Genomic DNA, 21,453 nt, shown 5'->3' on the forward strand with positions numbered 1-21,453 from the left:
TGGATCCACCTTGGGCAGCACAAGAGCCCAGCCAGGGCTGCACCCAAGATGAACCAAAATGGTCCCAAAATGCACGAGCGCTCCCGGGGGCTCTCACTGGGATCAGCTCTGCTCCATTTGCATATTGGAGTTAATTGTCCAATTCCAGCTCCAGCCCATGCAGTCCCATCCTGCTTGTTTTTCTCTCTCCAGCCCACGTTGTTTGTGCTCTTGGGCCTGAGATTTGGATCATTTGTCCTTGGTCCCCAGCTGGAGAAGGAATTGTTTTGTCTCCCTGCTCTGTGCAGAGAGCTCACCATCCCCTAATATGAAGCCCAGACCCAGACACTAAAGCAGCACAGAATGTGCAAAATATAAAAGCTAAAACCTGAGGCATCAGTGTTGTCAGGAGCCCCACACCTGCACTGTTAGAAGGGTTAAAGCAGCAGCTCTGGGACATGCTGGACGTGGATCCAGTGCCCCAAACCCTGACAGGGCCATGTACTCTGCCAGGACAAGCCCTCGGTGGATTTATCCAAGAGGCAGCACCTCTCCTTCAGGCTGCCAATCCAGTGGCATCACCAGCTGCACCCCATTCCTCCATCCCTTCAGAGCAGACCCCACCTCTCCCCTGCCCTGAAGAATCACCTAAGGTGCCCATCAGCACAACAGGGTCACCAGAACCAACACAACACATTTTGATCATAAAGTGGCTAGAGGAGGGAGGAGCACCCCTCGAGTGCACTGTTGGCACTATAGCAATAGGACTTTTTTTTTTAAGTTTCATTTCTTTAACAAGACCTCTCCTCCATTTTCTCTTTGACCTCAAAAGCACTCCTCATTCCAATATTCAAGCGTCACACTAAAACAAAATATCAAAGGGTCCAAACTACAGCACAGAGGATGGATATAAATATCAGTCCTTTTGATTCTAATGGAGCTTGAAATTAACACCACTTTTCTATTTCAGCACAATTTTTCAGAGAGTTTAAATTCTTTGGGACAAGGGACACTTCCTCTGAGGCCTGCAGAGTATGAAGATAAAAGATGGGTTTTGGCTACTGCAGAGGTGATCAGAGAAGCCACAAAATCCTGCCATAGCAGAAAGCACAGGGAGTATGCAAGAAATATTTAGTCTATACTTATAAATGGAAAGTTCTTAGCCGTTTTCAAGCAGAGTAATCATCAGTACACCAGATGAAAAATCTTCATTAAATAATCAAGTGGTAAAGATTAAGCTATAAAATGCAGTAACTGAACAAATTCCAAGAGTTGGGATTACAGATCACTTTTAGAATTAACTCTGACAGCAACGCTGGGGAGAAATCATATTAAAGATTTTGGTCATTTCTGGGTTTATCCTTGGGGCTCCTTTGACACCCAAGACCACAGAGTCTAACAGGTTCAATCCTACTCTGTATATAGAGTATATAGTATACCTGCCTATGTTCTGTATATAGAGTCATAGTCTCACAGACTTGTTTAGGTTGGAAAAGGCCTTTAGGATCAAGTCCAACCAGTAACCCAGCACTGCCAGACCCACCACTAACCCATGCCCCAAGTGCCACACCTGTATGTATTTTTAAAACTTCCAGGGGCAGTGACTCCACCATTGTCCTGGGTAGTCTGTGCCAGGGCTGGACAGCTCTTTCAGTGAAGAAACTTTCCCTAATACCCAATTAAAACCTCCCCTGGTGCAACTTGAGGCCATTCCCTCTAGTATCTATCACTTGTTCCCAGAGAGCAGAGCCTGACTCCCCCAGTTGTCCCCTTCTGTTAGAGAATTGTGCAGAGCCAGAAGGTCCCTCCTGATCCTCCTTCTCCCCAGGCTGAGCCTCTCCTCATTTGTGCTCCAGACCTTTCCCCAGCTCTGGACACACTCCAGCTCTTCAATAGCTTATATCCTTGTACTCAGCTAGAAAAGCTTCTACTTCCATCTTGCAAATGGAAACACTAATAAGATTATTCTCTGCTATGCTGACCCAACCCACAGCAACATTATGACATGCCATCTTCCCGGAGCTTATTACTCAAGTTTTACCAGTGCCATGTAACTGATGTCCTGCCTGAGTGATGGTCTTTAAAAACACTGTGAACTTTCATTCCCTGTGGTGACACTGCAAGTACTTGCAGTCCTTTAGATCCTATGTAAGCAAACTGAAAATGACTCTTCAAGTGTGATGTACAAGGAGCTGATCACTTTTTTTCATGCCTTCATGAACCTTTTCACGGGAGAGAGTTTTGCTTTTGTCATGGATTTTATTACAAAGACTTGTATTGGAGAGCTATATAATTTACAAATAATTTATGGATGAGGTGACACCAGGTAGGGACTAGTGGGGTTTTGCAGGGCTCTGTCTGAGGCCCAGAGCTCTTCAGCATCTTCATAAATGACACGGATACAGGACTTGAAGTGACACAAAGTAAATTCACAGATGGTACAAAACTGGGAGGAGCTATTGACTCCCTCAAAAGCAGAGAGGCCCTGCAGAGAGACCTCAACAAAGTAGAGGACTGACTGTATGAAGTTCAACAGTGGAAAGTTCTGGATTCTGCCCTGGGGCAGCCCTGGACGTGCGTACAGACTGGGGAAGGGGATGCTGGAAAGCAGCACCACACAAAGGGACCTGGGGGTCCTGGTTGGTGGCCAGTGGGCTGTGAGCCAGCAGTGCCCTGGGGCCAGCAGGGACATCCCTGTGCTGGGGCTCCAGGCCCAGAATTGCCAGTGGGGCCATGAGGGGATTGTCCTGCTCTGCCCTGGGGCGGCCTCACCTCGAGAGCCGTGTGCAGGTTTGGGCACCACAGTGTGAGAAAGATCTTGAACTGTTCGAGAGAGGCCAAAGGAGGCCACGAGGACAGGGAAGGCCTTGAGGGGAAGCCTGTGAGGAGCTGCTGAGGGCACTGGGTCTGCTCAGCTGGAGAAGAGGAGACTGAGGGGACTCATTGCAGTCTGCAGCTCCCTGGTGAGGGAAGAGGAGGGGCAGACACTGATCTCTGCTTTGTGTGACAGCGATGGCACCTGAGGGAGTGGCCTGAAGCTGTGTCAGGGGAGGTGAAGGTTGGGGGTTAGAAATGGGTTCTTCCCCCAGAGGGTGGCTGGGCACTGAACAGGCTCCCCAGGGCAGTGGCCACAGCACCAAGGCTGGCAGAGCTCCAGGAGTGTTGGGCCAATACTCGGGCCCATGGTGTGACTCTTAGGGATGGTGCTGTGCTGGGCCAGAAGTTGGACTCCGTGATCCTTGTGGGTTTCTTCAGACTCAGCATGTTCTGTGATTCTGAGGTGAGCAAGAGAACACCTGATGCTCACCCTGCTCCACTCCCTGCATATTTGGGGCTTGCTTTGCAGGATCAAAATCTTGAGTAAATATGGTTAGGTAAAGTAATAAATATGCACAGTGTTCAGCAATCATTCTTCCCTGAAAAAGTTTAAAACCAGGGAAAGTGCTTCGTGATTTCTCTTTGCAGAGCATGGTCCACCAAAGCTGAAGACTCCTGGATACATGGGGGCAGGGTAGGAGACAGAAATACCAGCACCAGTAGGAAACATTTGTGATGCACTGCAGGAAACCTGCAGTGAAGGGTACAGCACACTTGATGTGCTCATTTTTAATGCCCATAAACATTCCAGCTTCCTAATAGCCCTTCAGAGTCCTCTGGTGTCAGAAATCTGGCAACAAGACTGAACCTGTGATGTGTTCATCTTTAAATCTTGACATCACAGGAATTTATTAATCAAATGTGGGTTTGGAGTAATATTTTTGCTCCAGTCTAATTCTAGAAATCAGTGGTCTGAAACTGTTAACATTAGTACGGTTGACTCCTTTTATGATTTAACTCTCAGCTACATCAATATTAAAAGAAATGTAATTTCTAATTTAACCTAATTTTTAAAGAACATAATTCTATAACCTTTGTTATATCTTTTTATTTAGCTTAAAAACCATCTATTTTAAGTAATAAAATAGGCTAATATGAAAGCTGATATTTAGTTTACCCATATTTTTTCAAAGCAAAAAAGCCCTTTTTACATAAATGGAAGCAATCAGCCAGCTTTGGTCTAATTCCTCTGAACTCAAAATAAAAGTCACCCCAGGAAAAAAAATAACCAGAATACATTCTATGCAGATGAGAACTGAGGGCTTTGTGTAGGCCTGTGGCTGTCACTACAAACCATACTACCAGTGTTCTCTCAATTTTAGAGACTGAGCGATTTTTGAAAAGCCAACATTCTACCCTGGGATTGGAAGCTATATGTTAGCTGACTTCAATTAAAATATTTAAGCTTGGGTTTTAAATCAAGCTCCAGCTCAAGCTCAGATTCCTTGCTTCTAAGATTCTGGTCCCATGTGAATATGTAATGCACCATGAAAAAGAACAGGGCAGCAAAATCGGAACATATGTGATTTAAGAGGCACACTGCAACCATTTTAAAATCAATTATCTCTTATCAAAATACTAAAGGGAGAAAACCACTCTAAACCTTAACTGGACTCCATCCAGACCACTTACCCTATAAATTCAAAACATGAATGCTGTCCTTTTTTAAATCTTTAAATATTTTAAAACTTCCTTTTAAGTTTGGTTTCTCCTAGCTATAACCTTTGAGTTAAGGTGGCATTCCTAAAACAGATATTTAATGAACAAAACATGAAGTTCAAATTTGATGAACAATACCAGTCTAACCTTTTTTGCTATGCTTTTGCAGTCACTGCTTCACTCAGTTCCAATTTTCTTTCCTTTATTAATAATTGCCTTTAAACCAGGTAACCATAGTGATCCTTTTCAAACTGGATGACTTTTGTTTGGTTTGCTTGAAGACAAAGTCACAACAAAATTTTCCTCAACATCCCTTATAACAAACTTAATATCAAGACTACGACATTATTACAAGTAAGGTATGAGAGAGAGGAGCTTTCCATGGAAAATGAGAATTTGCCTTTATCTTTAAATTAAAAAGAAGTACAATGGCTGTTAGTACAATATTCTTACCTCAATTTGGAGCAGATTTGAGTCCTCCCACCTTTTTTCATTCTGTTGATATATCAAGAGAGTGAATCAGAGTGAGAATCTGAATTCTGTTTTTGTAAGCAGTTCCTTAACATCTGTGACAGGACCGAGCTCACGGGGTCACAAAACACGTTGTGCCCGTACGCTTCCCACGTACCAATGGCAGCAAGTCAGCAAAAACAAGCCTGACAATCAGGAAGTGCTGGCACAAAGACTACAGGGTCAAGGGATTTCATTAACCATTTAATTTGCTTTGATAAAAGTGCAAAGACTTCTAGCAGTAACTACATTAAATTTTAAAAATTCAAAACTTATCATTCAGCCTAATTTTTTCTGGAAGGGTACAGAGTGGATCACATATTAACTCTCCTCCATGGCTCAGTGTGTCCCACAGAACCTGAGAGGTGTGAGGGAGTTTTGCTTTGACTTGGTCCTGGCTACAGATATGCACTCTTTACAAATCCAGTATGTATCACACATTAAGATAACACTTTCTTTTAATTTTTTTTAATTTTTTTTAGAATTTTTTTTAGATAAAATTAAGATAAAATGTGGTGGGTTGACGCTGGCTGGGGCCAACAAAGCCATCAACAAGCATCCACCAAATCCACTCTGTCACTCCTCTCCTCAGCTGGGCAGGGGAACAAAAATATAACAAAAGGCTCATAAGTGGAGATGAGGACAGGGAGAGATCACTCACCCACTATGGTCAAGGGCAAACAGACTCAACTTGGGGAAATTAATTTATTACAAATTATTACAAATTAATTAATTTATTACAAATTGAATTATAGTAGGACAACAAGAAGTAGAACCCAACCTTAAAACACCTTCCCCCCATCTCTGCCTTCTTCCCAGGCTTAACTTTAGTCCCAGTTTTCTCTCCCTGCTCCCCTCAGTGGCACAGGGGGTGGGGAATGGGGGCTGTGGTCAGTGGTCAGACACGTTGTCTCTGCTGCAGCCTCCTCCTCAGTGGGAATATTCCCAAACTCTGCCCCAGCTCCAGGGGCTGCAGGGAGGTCTCTGCTCCCCTGGGCTGGGTCCATCTGGAGCTGGCTCCATCTGGAGCTGGCTGGCCTTGGCTCTGCTGAACATGAGGTAAGCTTCCAGCAGCTTCTCAGAGAAAGTCACCCCTGTAACCCCCACTGCAGAGTCTTTCCTTCTTTGCTGCCAAGGTCAGGATTAAATGGTGAGATGGAATTTCTTGCTGGGACTCAGATGTTTATTAGTTCTTATCCATGTCACAGTCTCACAAACCCTGAGTGCTACAGCACCTCACTGTAACAAACTGAAAATGGAGCCCCATCTCTCTCTACAAGGCCTTTTAAGGATAAACTGTGCAGTTAAGAAATGACGCCTAAATTATTTTTACTTTTAACCCAATACCCAACCACCTGTGTCCCCAGTGTAGACTTTTTTATCCTATTACACAAAACCACCCAAACCCGTGGAGAAGAAGGTGAAGAAGAAGGAGCAGCCTCCACCCTACAACCTCCATCTTGCTTCATATATATTACTATATTCCAAAACCCCAAACTCTAAGTTTCCCACCCTGTGATATCACACACTTCTATTCAAACTCCACACCCACAATCCCAGTTCTACCAATCAATTTTGGAAGCTTCTCCATGGCCTCAGGTCAGATGCAGTGTTCTCATGGGGGTCAGTGCCTGCCAGCACAGAAAGTCTAAAATTCTCAGGAACCAGGGTTCCAAAAGCCCTCTACCAAAACCACACCACACAAACCCAGTACAAAAATTCAAATCCAAACTCCTACACAGCCTTCCTAAGTTTAGCTTGGGTTGAATGCAAGGAAGGAATGCAAGTCCTGATTCACATTTTTGATCAAAAAGAAGACGAAACACAATGCCTAACACTCACAGGACCACCAGAAGAAATTCAGAAGGGTGTTTCACGTTCAAGAAGAAGGATTTATAGGATATTTTTCTCACAGCTCCCACCAAACAAGGCTGTGGGAGAAAACAAAGGCAGTTACCAACACATTCAACTCACTCACTGGGCATAGACCACTGACAATCTCCTTGCTGGCCAAAACCAAGACATCTTCTTCACCTAAAACCCAGAGTATTTCACCTAACACCAGACTGAAAGCTTTCCATGATTCATGAGCTTCACATGATTTTATAAAATTTTCTCTAATTTATCCCATTTTCAAATGGCAGGAAAAAATCCTCCTTTCCATAATAAAATATAGGAATATTCATAGAACTTTATAGGATAACAACCAAAAAATTAATTAAAACCCAACTTTCATCAATTTACTCCTTCATCTGTGTAGGTGCACTTTTATGTTCATCACCTGCCTTAATGATTCTTGTTTTCATTATGTCTTTTTCTTCCCTAAAGATTCCCTAAAGATTATATCCCCTTCAGGATACCCATGAAGAAATGCAGATGTTGTACCACACATGGTGGCTAACAGCACAGTGAGATCAAAACTGAAACAGGGATATGAGACCAACATTTTCATTTAAGCTCACCTTAATAAGCATGCATCAAGCATCAGGATTTGTACCACTGGGATTTAAACCAGGAGAGATTCTTGTTGTGTCTCAAGTTGATTTACATATAAGTAATATTTTATTTACTTTAGAAAATGGGTATTTTGCTCTATTTCAGCACTGGAGGGGGTGATGCAGTTTTTAATTAGTTTAGTGGTTTGATTTTTTCAATGTCAAGAAAACAAATAGAGCAATATAAAAATAATAGCAAAACAGCTAACATGGGGGTCTATAATGTAACCATAAAAGAAGCTCTCTCAAGGCACTTGCAAAGTTCCAGCCACGTGATTCCCATTAACTGTAATGAGCACTGGACAGATAAAATCACACATGTTGCTTTGAAGATTTATAGTAAATTGGCCTCATCTTTGTTAGCACTAAAGGAATACTGATGCTATACAATATAAAAAAGAAGTCTTTCAATTTGCCCCCTGCAATCTTCTTCATTATCCACAGAATTCTCCTGTAGCCAGTCATACCACAGATTCATAATCTCTCTAATTTAACAGACAGTTAAAAATATTAAGAATAGCACACCAGTCACTCTCTGTAGAATCAAGTGCTAAAATGCTCCTTTGTTTAAGCACAGGCCCAGCTAGTTCTGCTCTGAAGCACATCAAAGGCCTGAACAAGTGGAACAGCTCAGGGAGAAAGCTGCTGCTGTAGAAGCCAATCCATAATACCTTGCCAGGTCTTTAATTGCTATGCATGTACATTTGGCTTGATCTTGTGCTGCTTTGAAGTGAAGACATTAGCTTCAATTAATCCCAAAATGACCTCAAGTTATGGGCTTTGAAAAAAAAAAAAAAAAAAAAAAAAAAAAAAAAAAAAAAAAAAAAGAAAACCAGAAAACGGCAGAGGACCAGCGCTTGCCCTTTTATTTCCTTCTTTTCTCCCTTTCTCTTCTTGTCTGTTTAAGGACAGGGTTTAGTATTCATGCCCTAAACAGACCCTGCAAATGAAGCCTCTTCTCTGCTCCCCTGGCCAGAAGAGCCACAGGCTGTGCAAGCTGGGGACTCCCCAGGTGCCATCCTGCTGGCCCAGCACATGGGGCACAAACACCCTTCATCTGATGCTGCCATCCAACATCAACAACTGTAAATCACGAGGACAAAACCCCAGAATCCATGGATCCAAAGTTATTCTTCAACTAAAGGACTTTGGAAATGGAGATTTACACAAGTAAGCTGTTGGAGTCTGAAATGCAGGGAATTCTCAGAACCTTGGGCCTGTAAGCCAAAGCTTAGAATTAAAGACAGGATTTGATTTGAGACTTTGGAAAAGGCTCCCAAACTTAGGTGCTAGAAATGAGAATGTGGATTTATAGTTTAAAGCAGAGACACATTAAGCTAACTAGAGGAAAGTTTAGAGTTTTGATTTGTGTGTCATAACATGATTGGCTAAGAAAACTTACACTGCAGCATGAGTCCATAATATGAAATATTTAAGGATTGGGTCAAAAACAGAAATATCCTTGTCAGCAGTATTTTATTGGTTAATAAATTCTTAAAAGGTCGTGTAACTAGATGTCTTGTGACTGTGGTGAAGATGTGAGCCAAACTCACCCTTCCTGCCTGTGCAGAAGATAAGAAAAATTAATTGCATCATCTAAAGCAACTCAGAGGTCCCATCTCTAACTCATTCAAAATTCCTTCACAAATCCTCACAGTAAGCCACCTACCAAAGGGAGCCAAGGGCTGCACTGCCACTCGTGCTGGCAAAAGCCCTTACCACCATCTCCCTACCTACCATTCTCACCCCAATGACTTCAATACTTATCAATTAGTATTTTCAGGGGCTTATGAACATCAACACTGTTAGTATCCAGAAACTTGTACTGAAAAATCTATGTACTACTTTTCTTAAAACTTGAGGAAAAACTCCCAAACCACCAGGAATTCTGAAGTCTCAAATAACATTCCTATACCAAACAGAGTCAGGAACCAAACCCATAAGGATGTGCTCTATGACAGCTTGAAAATGTTATGTCTTTCATATGATAAACAAACAAACAAAAAAGTCAAAAAAAACAGAGCACAAGAAAGAAACAATCCTTGAATGCTTTTGCTTCTGCTAGCACAACTCCAGCTCCTGATTCTGCCCCAGGTGTAACCACTCCTGCCCTGGAGAGTGCACAGAGAGCAGCAAGGGCTCTCTTTCCTCCAGATGGCACTTTCACAAGGAAAATATGTTTAGCATTTAGAACAAGCAGTAAAAGTGGAGGTGACTGAGTTGCTGCATGCCCCACCCAGGATGGACAGGCGCACTCCAGGTTGATGGCAGCAAACAGCTCTGCCCTCGTGCCCTGACTACAGCTCAGGTGAGCACCAGCAAGAACCCTCTGCTCAGGCTTCCCCCTGCTTTTCCTGTGGGCATTTTCCTTTGCTGGATTTTTTGTTGTTGTTTTCTAAGGGGATGACTTTTTTGTGTTGTTCCTTCTGACACACCAGACACAAAGAGCCGAAGTCATATTCAGAGTTTCCTCCAAATCAAAATACTACTGAACTACTCAGTGTTACCTCTGTGTCAGCACATTCCCTCGAAGAAAACACTGTCTTTTTCCCTTGACAGTTAATTTGTTCATTGCAACACAAGTTTATTGAAAGCACTCTGAGTCTTTATTAGTGCTCTTAGCTGATGTTTCCTACAGCTGCTGTGTCTCAGTATCAAATGCTGTAGAGCAGAATTAAGAAGAAATTTTGTTACAGCCATGGCTTAAACATGAAATATTCCAAATACATGCAGGAGCATACTTGCAACTAACTCTAAGCCCTGAAATTAAAATATTTACACCTGGAAAAACAAAACAAAACAAAAACAAAATCAAAACCAAAAACAAAACCAAAAACAAAACCACAACATCTTTGCAATTGTACATGTACAGACACGACCATTTGGAAAAAATCTCCACAAGACCAGACAAACTTCAATTTGTTAATACAGAAGGAAGAAGAGTCACTCCTGGGTCACTGAGATGCATCAGCCATGGAAAAACATAACTGTACCTTACAGACGGTTTCCTAAACAATGCATATATGTTAAAAGCACAAATATACATTGCCACTGACTCTACCAGCAAACTGTTCCAAAAATTCTGCTATAAACTGCCCTAAAGGCTAGAAACCTTTTCCTAAATGAAGCATTTCCTAAGGATTCCCCCGTTCTTCAGCCCTTTCTCCAGGTACATCTCAGACTCAATTGTCCTCTGCCCCAGTGCTCACTCTGCAGAGCAGATAAGCCCAGCCTTCCATCTTCAACTCAGAGCCTCTCTGTATTTCCTGCAGTTGCTCCTATATTAATTCATTTGTCCTGAATGCAGGTGACCTGACATGGGCCCAGGATTCCAGGCTCGCTCTCATTCCTGCTTCACACAACAGCAGAATAAACACCATAAAAACCATCCATGTTTTGCTGTGTGGTAGAATTGCTCTGATGTTCCTCTACAGATACTTCAAAATTACAAAACTCATCTTAAAAATTAAATCCATATTACTAGTCCTTTATGATTCATGCGAGTTTTGTACTAATATATTTAACAGTCTATTATTTCAGCCCATAAAACCAACCTCTGGTCTTTTGCCCTATTTGACAAAGCTCCCAATCATTGCATTGCCAGTAAGTAATGCTAGAAACTTCCAAGCTGTTCATGCTGGGATTAGTGAGTCACACACTGCTTTGGAGGGATTCCAACTTAATGGGCCCCCAGCCCAACACCAACACAAAATGGGGCTGTTTTCTACCTGGTTTCCTGTACCAGTTTCTAGTTTAACTAATAATTTCTCTCATGGTTTGTAGCTAACATCTTAATGAAATACAAACTGATTGGATCTTTGTTACTTCAAAATCCCTTCATGGCTTCAAAAACAATACTAGCAAGACCTTATGGTTAATGCTACTTTATTTATTTTAATTATGTGCTTTGTTGCATATTAGAAGAAAGCAGCCTTTCATGTTTCTCTGCTCTTGTGATAAGACTGATTGCTCTCTCCTTAATGAATCCTGGGTCTGCAGGTGAGGGAGCCCAAGCATAGGCTGGAGGTAAATCAAGACCTTTTTCCCACTATGAAAAATGTTCTGCTTTCAAAGCTCTGCTACTTTTGGTCAAAAGCTCCAAAGATGCAGTGACTGCCAGTGAAAGGTTTTAGAAAAACAGGGCAATTGTCCATCCCAATGAAATACAACAGATGGATAGAATGGAAGTGGCTGTTACCCATTCTCTCAAATCCTGGCAGTTGCAGGACCCCTTGGAGCTGCAAGCAAAGAGCCTCAACTGGATCACAGGAACTGAAGTAATCTCAAAAACTTGACTCTGACCATTCCCATTTTCTTCCTCCTACTCACAAATACTGAATTCCTAAATACCTGCATCCATGGAAGAGAAATACCCAACAACTTGAGCCTGAACACACCACTGGTCTGACTTGCCAACATTTATACAGCCAAACAAAAAGGTCAGAGCAAAGACTGCATGGTGGGCTGGACAAGAGCACTTTTGGGTGGTATGATGTGGATGTTTTTGATGCCCCACATATTAGTTTGCATTTTTTGATGTCCCACATGTTAGTTTGCATCCCATGAAGCAGCAATGCTGCCGTACCCATGCTGGGTGAATGCTATGAGCCCACACAGTTCAGACAGAGCAGGGGAAGCACACACAAGCTCTGGAACCGAGAGTTCTGACTCTGAGCACAGGAACTTGGATCCAATGGTCCCTCACTTCCCTGCATCCATGTAAAATACCAACAGCTGTATTCCTTCTCTTTCCAAACCCTGCTGTAGTGTGTTGTTTGTATGCAACTGCATCTTGGAACCCGAAACGTGGTTAAGGATCCTACTATGCCAAATTCACCCACAAAGAACAAAAACATATTATAAATATCTTCAAATCTACAAATAAAGATACTACAAATATAATTTCAAGCAATTCTGAAAGAAATGTAAAAAGCAATTTAAATTAGCCTTATACGTAACCATTGGAATAAAGCTTTCAAGTCATTCTACACTTAAATATTTTAAAACAATCATATGAAATTATCATACCCAATCAGACAAAGGAGCTGATGTCACAGCTCTTCTGACTACATCTTCCTCAACAGCAGAAGAAAGTTCAGTCTGAGCAGAATGGGGGCCAGCCTTACTTTCCCTTGGATTTACTTCAGTAAGGAAGTTACTGACACAGATTTTTGGTTTAGTTTACAAGACAACTTATTTCCTAAGTTTTGTGAAGTATTTTGCATTTCCCATTCTGCTATTCCCATTAACTTTAATATGTTGCTGAGGAAATGTGTAGTTTACCAATCATATCATCATCAAAATCCTTCTTTCCCCAAGCACAAATTTAGTAAATCATACCTGTAATTTAATTCTTAATCAAGAGGTCCTTGAGTCTGACTCCAGAGACTCACTTAATGGATTCTGTTATGCATAGTATCAAAATGAAGCTGCTGTAGTTTCATGCCCCTGTCTTCTGCCTTGCCACCATTACAAACCTAAAATAAAACACTATCTGGTTTTTGTGTTCCAGTTGGTTAAGAAATTAATTTCCAGTCAAAATATTGGTTACAATAAGAATATAGACAGCATAAATGGTTCCAAGCCTCAGTAAGCACTGTGTTTCTAATGTTCTGTGCCCAGAATTAAAAGCAGAATTTGGAAACAAATTTTGCTTTGTCATTGAAAGCAAGAGATGACAGTTATGCTTGTGCAAATTAAGTCTGGGAGGCTTATAAGGAACATTCTCCCCACCCAGAGAAAACACTAGCCAACCAACCAGCCATATCAGATTGGAGCCTGTGAACCTTACTCACATATTTTTTAAAGGATATTTAGTTCTGTTGGTCACTGCGTAAGTGAAATGCTTTCACTTCTTAACTCAAATTGTATTGCACTGAAAAAACATGCATGTACACTTAAGCTTAGAGACTGAGATGGGAAATAAATGAAAATAAACCAAATTATTTATTTCCTCCCTTAGATTTCTTTCAGCAGTGTTGGGGAAAAAACACCCCAAAGTTTTAAGCTGACTTAAGGGAGGGAGCTGTCCTCAGTCGGAGGTGGTCTGGGATAACAGGCAGCATGTGCCAAAGTGGTCCCTATGGAACGTGGGCAGAGGAAACTCCAGTAAGCCCTGTTTAATGAAACAGCTTGGTGTGAAGGAAAAACACTTTGAGTATAAATGCCAAAGCCTTGTGTAAACTGATGCAACAGGATATTCCTAGGCACACTCTCTTTGATATGGCAATTCAAAAATCAGAGTCCTGGTGATATAATTACATTACAAGTTCATGTTTTACTGACAATCCAGAGAGGGGAATAACCTGCATGGTAAGGGAGCTTGTTTCTGTGATCTGAAAAAACAAAAGGAAATTTTAAAGGACTAAGCATGGAATGTGTTTTGTATACATAAAATTATATTCCCATCTACATATGTGAAAACACAACACTGCAAACACATTTAATATGACTAAAAATGTTCTGCCACAAATCTAGACTGGGTGATCTCTTATTAGGAGCAAAACATTTTGCATAACTAACAAAAGTTAAATCCATTTAATACTGATGTTTTCTCAATTTGAAGAGGATGCACCAAAATAAATGAAGTAAATAAGGAGAGCAAGTTGTTCCTTTGAAATAGTATTTTCTCTTAGTAAGCAACTTATTTGTATAAAGATTTTAAATAAATAAAGATAAAACAGTCTGCTTTGCAGATTGGCAGTAATGTTGGAAATGATCCCACATAAATAACATTTCCAAGTGGCAGAATGGACAAAAGTAATCAGTACCCTGTGTCTGTGTGCAGTACAAAGTGAACATTTTAATGCAATCAATAATCCCAAGGTAAAGAGATGATGGCTACACAGCAAGACTCAGTAGGATATAGATTTCAGGTTGCAAGTCAACAAAGATGTAATAACTCAGCCCAGCTGCAGCATATTCCTCAGACACTACTTAAAAACTCATTCACCACCAAGGAATATTCTCAGGAGCAGATCAAACCACTGAAGGATGATTTTCTCCATGTGCCACGGCACAAATAGCAGAAAATACCATCACTGGAGCCCAAGTCACGTGGACTCTGAGCCACAGGAGCTGTATAAATATAAGCAAGCAAAGTGACACATCCCTACCCTGCCTGAGGCTCTGAGCAGCAGTAACTCAGCACAGAGCAGTGGTCTGCTCCTCCCACCAGCAGTGATCATCACTGACCAGTCACCACACTAACATATATCCACATATTATCCTCCTCATACACCCATTCCCAGGGAACAGCACCCAAAATATCAAGCAGCACCTGACACATAACTTGCATGTGAAATTCCACCAGCATCTGAAACCAAACTTTGTGAAGTGTTGGTTTGACATGTTTGATTTCACAGAGTAAAATTCTTCCAAGTCATACTAAAACCTTTGCCAAATTTTGTGAGGAGTTTCCAGAGCTCTGTGGCAATTGCAGTTCTCACTACACAGGTACAAAGCTGTTGTGTTTAAGACTCTACAAGGCTGGTTGCTCCAGAGCAGAGTAACTGTCCCTGAAGACATGTGAAATCACTGCTGACAGAACACACTGAAGCACATCCCTAGGATAAAAAATGATGGCATTTTTTGTCTGCTGATCCTCTCCAGAGTCTAGAGAGGGCTGGAATCCTGGCTGGTTTGTACAGCACTGGTGAGATTGTTAACTGAGTTTTTCAGGACAAAATTCTTTCAACTCCACACACCTGCATGTCTTGTGTTCCATTTTTCCCCAGGCCACATTTTCTGCAGCTGCTGCCACTGTCTCAGAGCCATTTCAGACTCCATTCCCATCAGCTCTGACCAAAGTGTCTGCCCAGGCATGAATCCAAGGGCCTCAACTCCTCTTTTTGTGCCCTTACTGGATGTGGCAGGCCTGTGCACAGCAGTCAGCCACTGTTCATGTCTGGAGCTTTCCCCTTCTCTTCCCCAAATCCCTTCCAATAATCTTTCCCTTCTCAAGACGAGCACAACTGGTAGGCATCCTTTAAACTGCACAGTGAATGCTTCTGTACCTGCAAGCAGGAATCAGAATAGGTGATTTGTATAAGCAGCAGAACATGAATGAAAAAATATATATTTTTATGTAATTTTCTTGTCCATTACTGGGAAACCAGGACTACTACTAAGGCAAAAACAGCCTTCATTGTAGAGAAGTTTCATGGAACACACTAATTTTTACAGGGTTTTGTAATCTCCTTACATTTTTGAACTTAACAAAGAATCAATGCTAATGAATCACTTGCACATAAAAGACAGAGAGTAACAACTTACAGTATGTGTCTTCTGATTGGTCACTGTATAAACTACATTACAGATTTTTTTTTTTTTTTTAAGATTTTTCTCTTGTGCTTGAGGATGGCAGGCAGAACATCTGTATTATGCAGATCATCTCAAGCAAAGAAATTGAAACAACTGGCAATGACCACTAAAGCTGTAACAAGATGCACAGGTCTCTGTGGTCACTCAGAAACTTTTCAATTGAATGTTTTATACTAGGATAAAAAAATTAAAATCTAGTTCATCAAAACAGTTCATTAATTTGGATAAAATTGTGATGAAAACCAAGCAGGTTTCCACTGGAAAATGACTTCATTTCCCCAGAGCTCTGCAGCAATCATCCCAGCATGCTGTGGAAACCTGGGGATAAAGAAGTCCTACACTCACCACTAGCTAACTCACAAGCCAAGTCTACAAGGCTCCCTGCCAGCCTGGGAAATCACCAGGCAAACTGCCTTGAATTTACAGAAACTTCACTTTTTCTAAAGCCCTCAGATCCTCAGAAGCTTTGTAGCAATAGGCAAGCCTGACTTCAGGATTCTCAGTCTTCAGGGTTTTAAGCACTCCAGAAATCTGGTGAAAGTCTCTATGCATTTATTAAAAGGATCTATGTATTTGAAAAAGTAATCTTCAGCATTCCCACTCTGCAGAAAATTTCAATGCTTCTTGTTTCTGTGACATTTGGAATAGGAAACTTCCAATTAAAAGATCTAAAAAATCAGACTTATGATTTCCAGGGAGTTACCTGCTGTCCAGAATAAAAGACAAGAGGTCACGTTGCTCTAGCTCTTTATTCAGAAAGCAACAAACACGTGCAGATGGAAAGCCACAGCTCCAGTTGCTGCTTGCTCATTCTGACCAGGCTGAACACTCAGTGGATCAGGAATGACCTGTTTCACAGGGACTCTCCTGGTCTCTGCACATCCCAGCCCCAGGCACGTACAGGTTTCTCTGGGCTGTGAAACAGGTGTGCAAACAGCACAGCCATCAGCAGCAACTTACAGCCCACAGCCAGAACAAACCTGTTACATGACAGCTTCAAGTTTCTTCTGTTCAAATATAATTAACATCAAAAAGGGCAAGAGCTTTATCATCTTCATTTTGAAACTGGAATAAGAGAGATTCTTCATTTTTCTTTTATTTCATGCTTGTCTTCCCCAAACCTTTACAGTACATAAGCTTGAACTGGCACAGACTGTAGTGTGTATTGCCATGGATAAAACATTCCCAGAAAGTGATTATAGAATCTCTATGAGCAAATCAAAACCAGACACTGAAGGTGGACTGAAGCAACCTTCACTCACATGCAAACTCATTTCAGACAACTGGGATTTCTGGAAGAAAAACAAAGGGTACCTAGTCAATCACTTTTCTTTCATAAAATAAAAAGATGCACTTAAGTTATTAACCTTTATCCACTGCACTTCAGTGAAATGGAGTATTTTTCAACGGAAACTCAATTTCATGACAAATTTAACTAATTGGAATATACGTGTCTCGTAGCATCTCAATACCCTGAAGTTTCCACCCAGACTTTCACACCAGCTGTACAGGAGTGCAGGCCTGGAACACACCTATCACTGCACATCCCAGAGCTCTGGAGCAATCCCAGAGCCAGCACAAAACACGTTGGCTGCAGAGCCAGAGGAGTGGTAGGAGAGAGCCAGTGCTGGGTCTCACCTGGCTGACTTGCAGCACCATTGCACTAACTCCAGGGATCCAAACTGGCCTTTCCATAATACCCTGCAACACACAGGCAACCCTGGGCTGGCTCCAAACACCCAAGGGGAGACAAAGCATTTTACTCACAGTCTACTGGTGTTTCTGCTGTGTTTTACTGAGCCAGACAGGATGACACAAAGCCAAACGTGGGAGAAAAAAGTTAACTTTTTAATTCCAGAAGTGACTGCATGCTATTTAACCATGGAGTATCACAGGATAAGGATTTATCCCAGGCCTAGTAATAGAGCAAAGGGCATCTGAGTTCAAATCGTAATATGCACATTGACTGTCCTTCAGCACAGTCATCTTCCTTTGTGTTAACTCTTTGAATTTCATACGTTAGGGCTTGCAAAAAATCAATATTTATTGACCACTGCCTTGGCTCACTCTGTCTCTTATCAGTCCCTCCTGTGCTGGAAATGGCATGTCCTGGCCCTGGTGTGAGCTCCCTGTGCTCTTCTGGGTTTTCAGTCCAGAGCATGTTTGAACAGTTCCAAGAAAAAGAAAAGCCACAGCCCAGGGAACTTCACTACCTCAGCTAGCTAAAAAAAAAACTAAGAGCAAAAAAAACTTTAAAAAACCTAAAAAGCAAAGGAGAGCTCTGTCCCGCTGTCTGTCCATCTGCAGACAACTCAGTCCAGAAGAAGGAAAGCTGGAGCTCTCCTTTCTCTGTTTTTGAATGCAGCCCCTCAGACATTCCACTGCTTCTCCTTCTCGTCCCCTCTTCACTCTCAGATCTAGTTTTAAAGGTGCAAAACTTATTTCTGGGCTAAACAGATGAATGGGGATACAATTCAGCATCATAAAGTCACCCTAGGACACTCCCTTACACAGATGAACCTTCAAGAGTACAATAAAGAAAAATTACCAAAAATTACTCAAAACGCTGCCAAGCTACCAAACCAACTCTCTGCACATTTACTTCAGTCCTATAATGCCCATCTATTACTTGCTAGAAAATCCCACAACCTCAACTCACTGACTGCATGGGCTACTGATTACAAGATTGTCAAAAAAAATTATAAAATCCCAGCTTCCCTGCTAGTTTAATGTCACAATATAACCTGTCATTAGCTAAGAGGGTCAAAATAACTTAGTTGATTGACTAAATTTGATTACCTTTGCCCCTTGCTGATGAATGTAAGCTATTTTAAAAATTAAAAAGCTATTAGACTAGTGAAAATAATTTTGAGCAGTAATCTCTCGAAACAGTATTTCCATGTTTAAAGATCAGCTGGCAGAAGCATGACTGCTAATACAGGCTGCCTGAAAATTCAAAACTGGAGATAATGGTCAATTCCTCCACTATTCTTGTCTAACTAGAGAATTCTGCTTCAGTTGAAATCCATTTAAGTGAGCAACATCCATAAATTGAAATGAAAGATTAAGAAAACATTAGGTCAGAGTAAGAATCCTTATGATGTGGGTAGGCAATTACAGAAGCCATCTCTGATTTTCCACCTCCACCCCTTTTATTGTATTCTCTTCTCTGTCAATACAAAACTGTGGCAAGAATTGAAATCAATAATAATTCCCCTCCCCACTTTTTCTTTTTTTTTAAACTGTCACAGTAGAAAAAAATAGATAGTTACTAAAAAACAATGCTCTTGTGAGAAAGCACAAACATCTGGTCTCTAGAAAGGGTGAGGAAAGAACAAATATTAGCATTCCCTCTCTACAAAACTGGTAGCAGAATGTGCTGGAGTGCTGTACCCAAAGGAAAGCTGGTTTGCTGTAGTTTGTGGACAGACAATTGGCAAACCATAAATTAGGTCAAATTTTCATGAAATCAGGCCCACACATACATATTCATGAATAAGAACAAGTGTCTAGCATTCCAAAAACATCTTCTAATGGCCATTACCTGATGGTTGAGCACTGAACAGTCCCAAAAATAAAGTAAAGCATTATTATCTCCAGAAAATTTGATGAAGGGAGCTTTTGCCTAGTGCTCTGGGTAAGACTGGGTAAGAGCAAAGGGCAGACAAGCCTGGCAACACCACCAAAGAAGGAAAATGTTCAAATTTTGCCAGTATACTATCTAAAAATTGATAAATAAACCCCCTAGGAAACAGTTATTGAAATGTCAGCACCATGAAGCCTAAGGCTACACTTTTACACCTCTATAATTCCTTTACCTTCCAAACCAATCAAAAGCAGCATGGAATTTGTAAAATCTGACAATCCCACTGTGGTAAGAAACCATTTCCCATGAGACACAATTGCATCATTTTATTATCAGGCAGAAATACAACCCCATATGTGAATAATATTGGGCAAATACATGAAGTTTTCTTGTGCTTTCAAGAATATGTTATTCTTTTTAGCTTGATGTATCAAAGAGAAGCATTTTAAAAGTTCAGGGAATTTTGTGACTACTGATGGACTTTCACACATGCTGATAGTTAAGACAGGGTCGTGGTTGTATCACTTGCAATGGCACAGCCTCTTAACAATTTTCCTTTCTTCCTTAATCACACATAGTTAACAAGAGCAAAGTAAAAGTTAGAATTTCAGGTATTTGCAATGTTTCCTCAATAGCCTTTCATTTCTATTTGGGCTGAAACTTGATCTATTCTGAATAATGGAAACAATGTTCAAAGCATACATCCCCCCAGCATTACACTTAGTTAATGGCCCTTGACTTGTGATACTGTGATTTTTATACTCCATATAAAGGTCTCCTTTAGGTTAAAAAAAAGAAAATGTGTCTTAACATTTGAAGCAAAGCCAAATAATGCTGTACTGCTGGGCAATTTTCAAAGCCACATTAAAACAGGATTATAAGAAAAAGAGGCATCCAGTACAAAAACACTACATGGCTCCTTCTCTGTGCTCCACGATTTTGTTAAGATATTCTTTTAATCCAGCCATTTACTGCAACAGGCTTTATAACATATATTAAATATTATTGCCTCCTTTAACTGACAGATCAGGTTTGGTGAATCTTGACCCTTCAGTTCCCTAGAAGCCATATTAAACTGTTACAAAAGTGTTAAGAATATTGTGAAAACCATAACAAAAATTACTATTTCCCTGATGGATAAGTTCTTTTTTGCAAGGTGGATGGTTCAAGAGATTTCTGCACAATGTGATTGTCATGAGGGACCTCAACCACAGGAAGATTCTCTCTGACATTTCAGTGTCACCTCTGAAGATGTGCTCAAGCACAGTCTTTCCTCAAACCACCACAGCTGGCACAAACCAAATCTCAGGACACCCCTGCTGCAAGGACTCTGAAATAATGAAATGAGGAGATTTTGCAGAAAATCATCAATCTCAGCAGCTAATTGCCTCTTGAAGGCAATCTGTCCTGCTCTCCCTTCCTTTTGGGTCAAGGTCTTTTATGGGTGACATAAGAGCCTGGCAAGGTGAAATTACTGCTGTGTTTCCAACCTTCCCTGAGCACAGTCAGAACTGACCCCCAAAGTGCTCTTCAGTGCTGAAGCTTCACCACCTCTTGGACCACAGAGACCAGGAAAAGTGGTCTGAAGCCCAGAAGTGGAGGAGCTGTAGACTTATCCATCAAAGGGCTGAGAAAGAGCCTTGCACAAACCATGAGCTTTAGCAGATCTAGAAAGGTTTTCTTCCATTTACTTTAATTCCTTTGATTTCATCTCCTCTGGGAAAAATTAAATACTGTTTTCCATACCCTAGTATCTTTGGTAAAAGTCATCAAGGAAATTAAAAAAAGATGAAAAATCAAATATCTTGCTTATCCTATCTAAATTTGCCATAAAACAGTTTACAAAGTCATTTTAAAATTATAAATAAAAGTGGATCATTCAACTTTCTTGAAAACCATTATCCATTTCTTCAAACATTCAGTCAGCATCAGCTGATCTCCAGAAAAGAATGTCTTTTCCATGTCCAAGATGTATTTTTCAGATTGCTTGGCTGGGTTAGCTTGTATGTTTCCTCACATCCCTCC

This window comes from Vidua macroura, chromosome 20, assembly GCF_024509145.1.
Source record: "Vidua macroura isolate BioBank_ID:100142 chromosome 20, ASM2450914v1, whole genome shotgun sequence".
Lineage (NCBI taxonomy): Eukaryota > Metazoa > Chordata > Aves > Passeriformes > Viduidae > Vidua > Vidua macroura.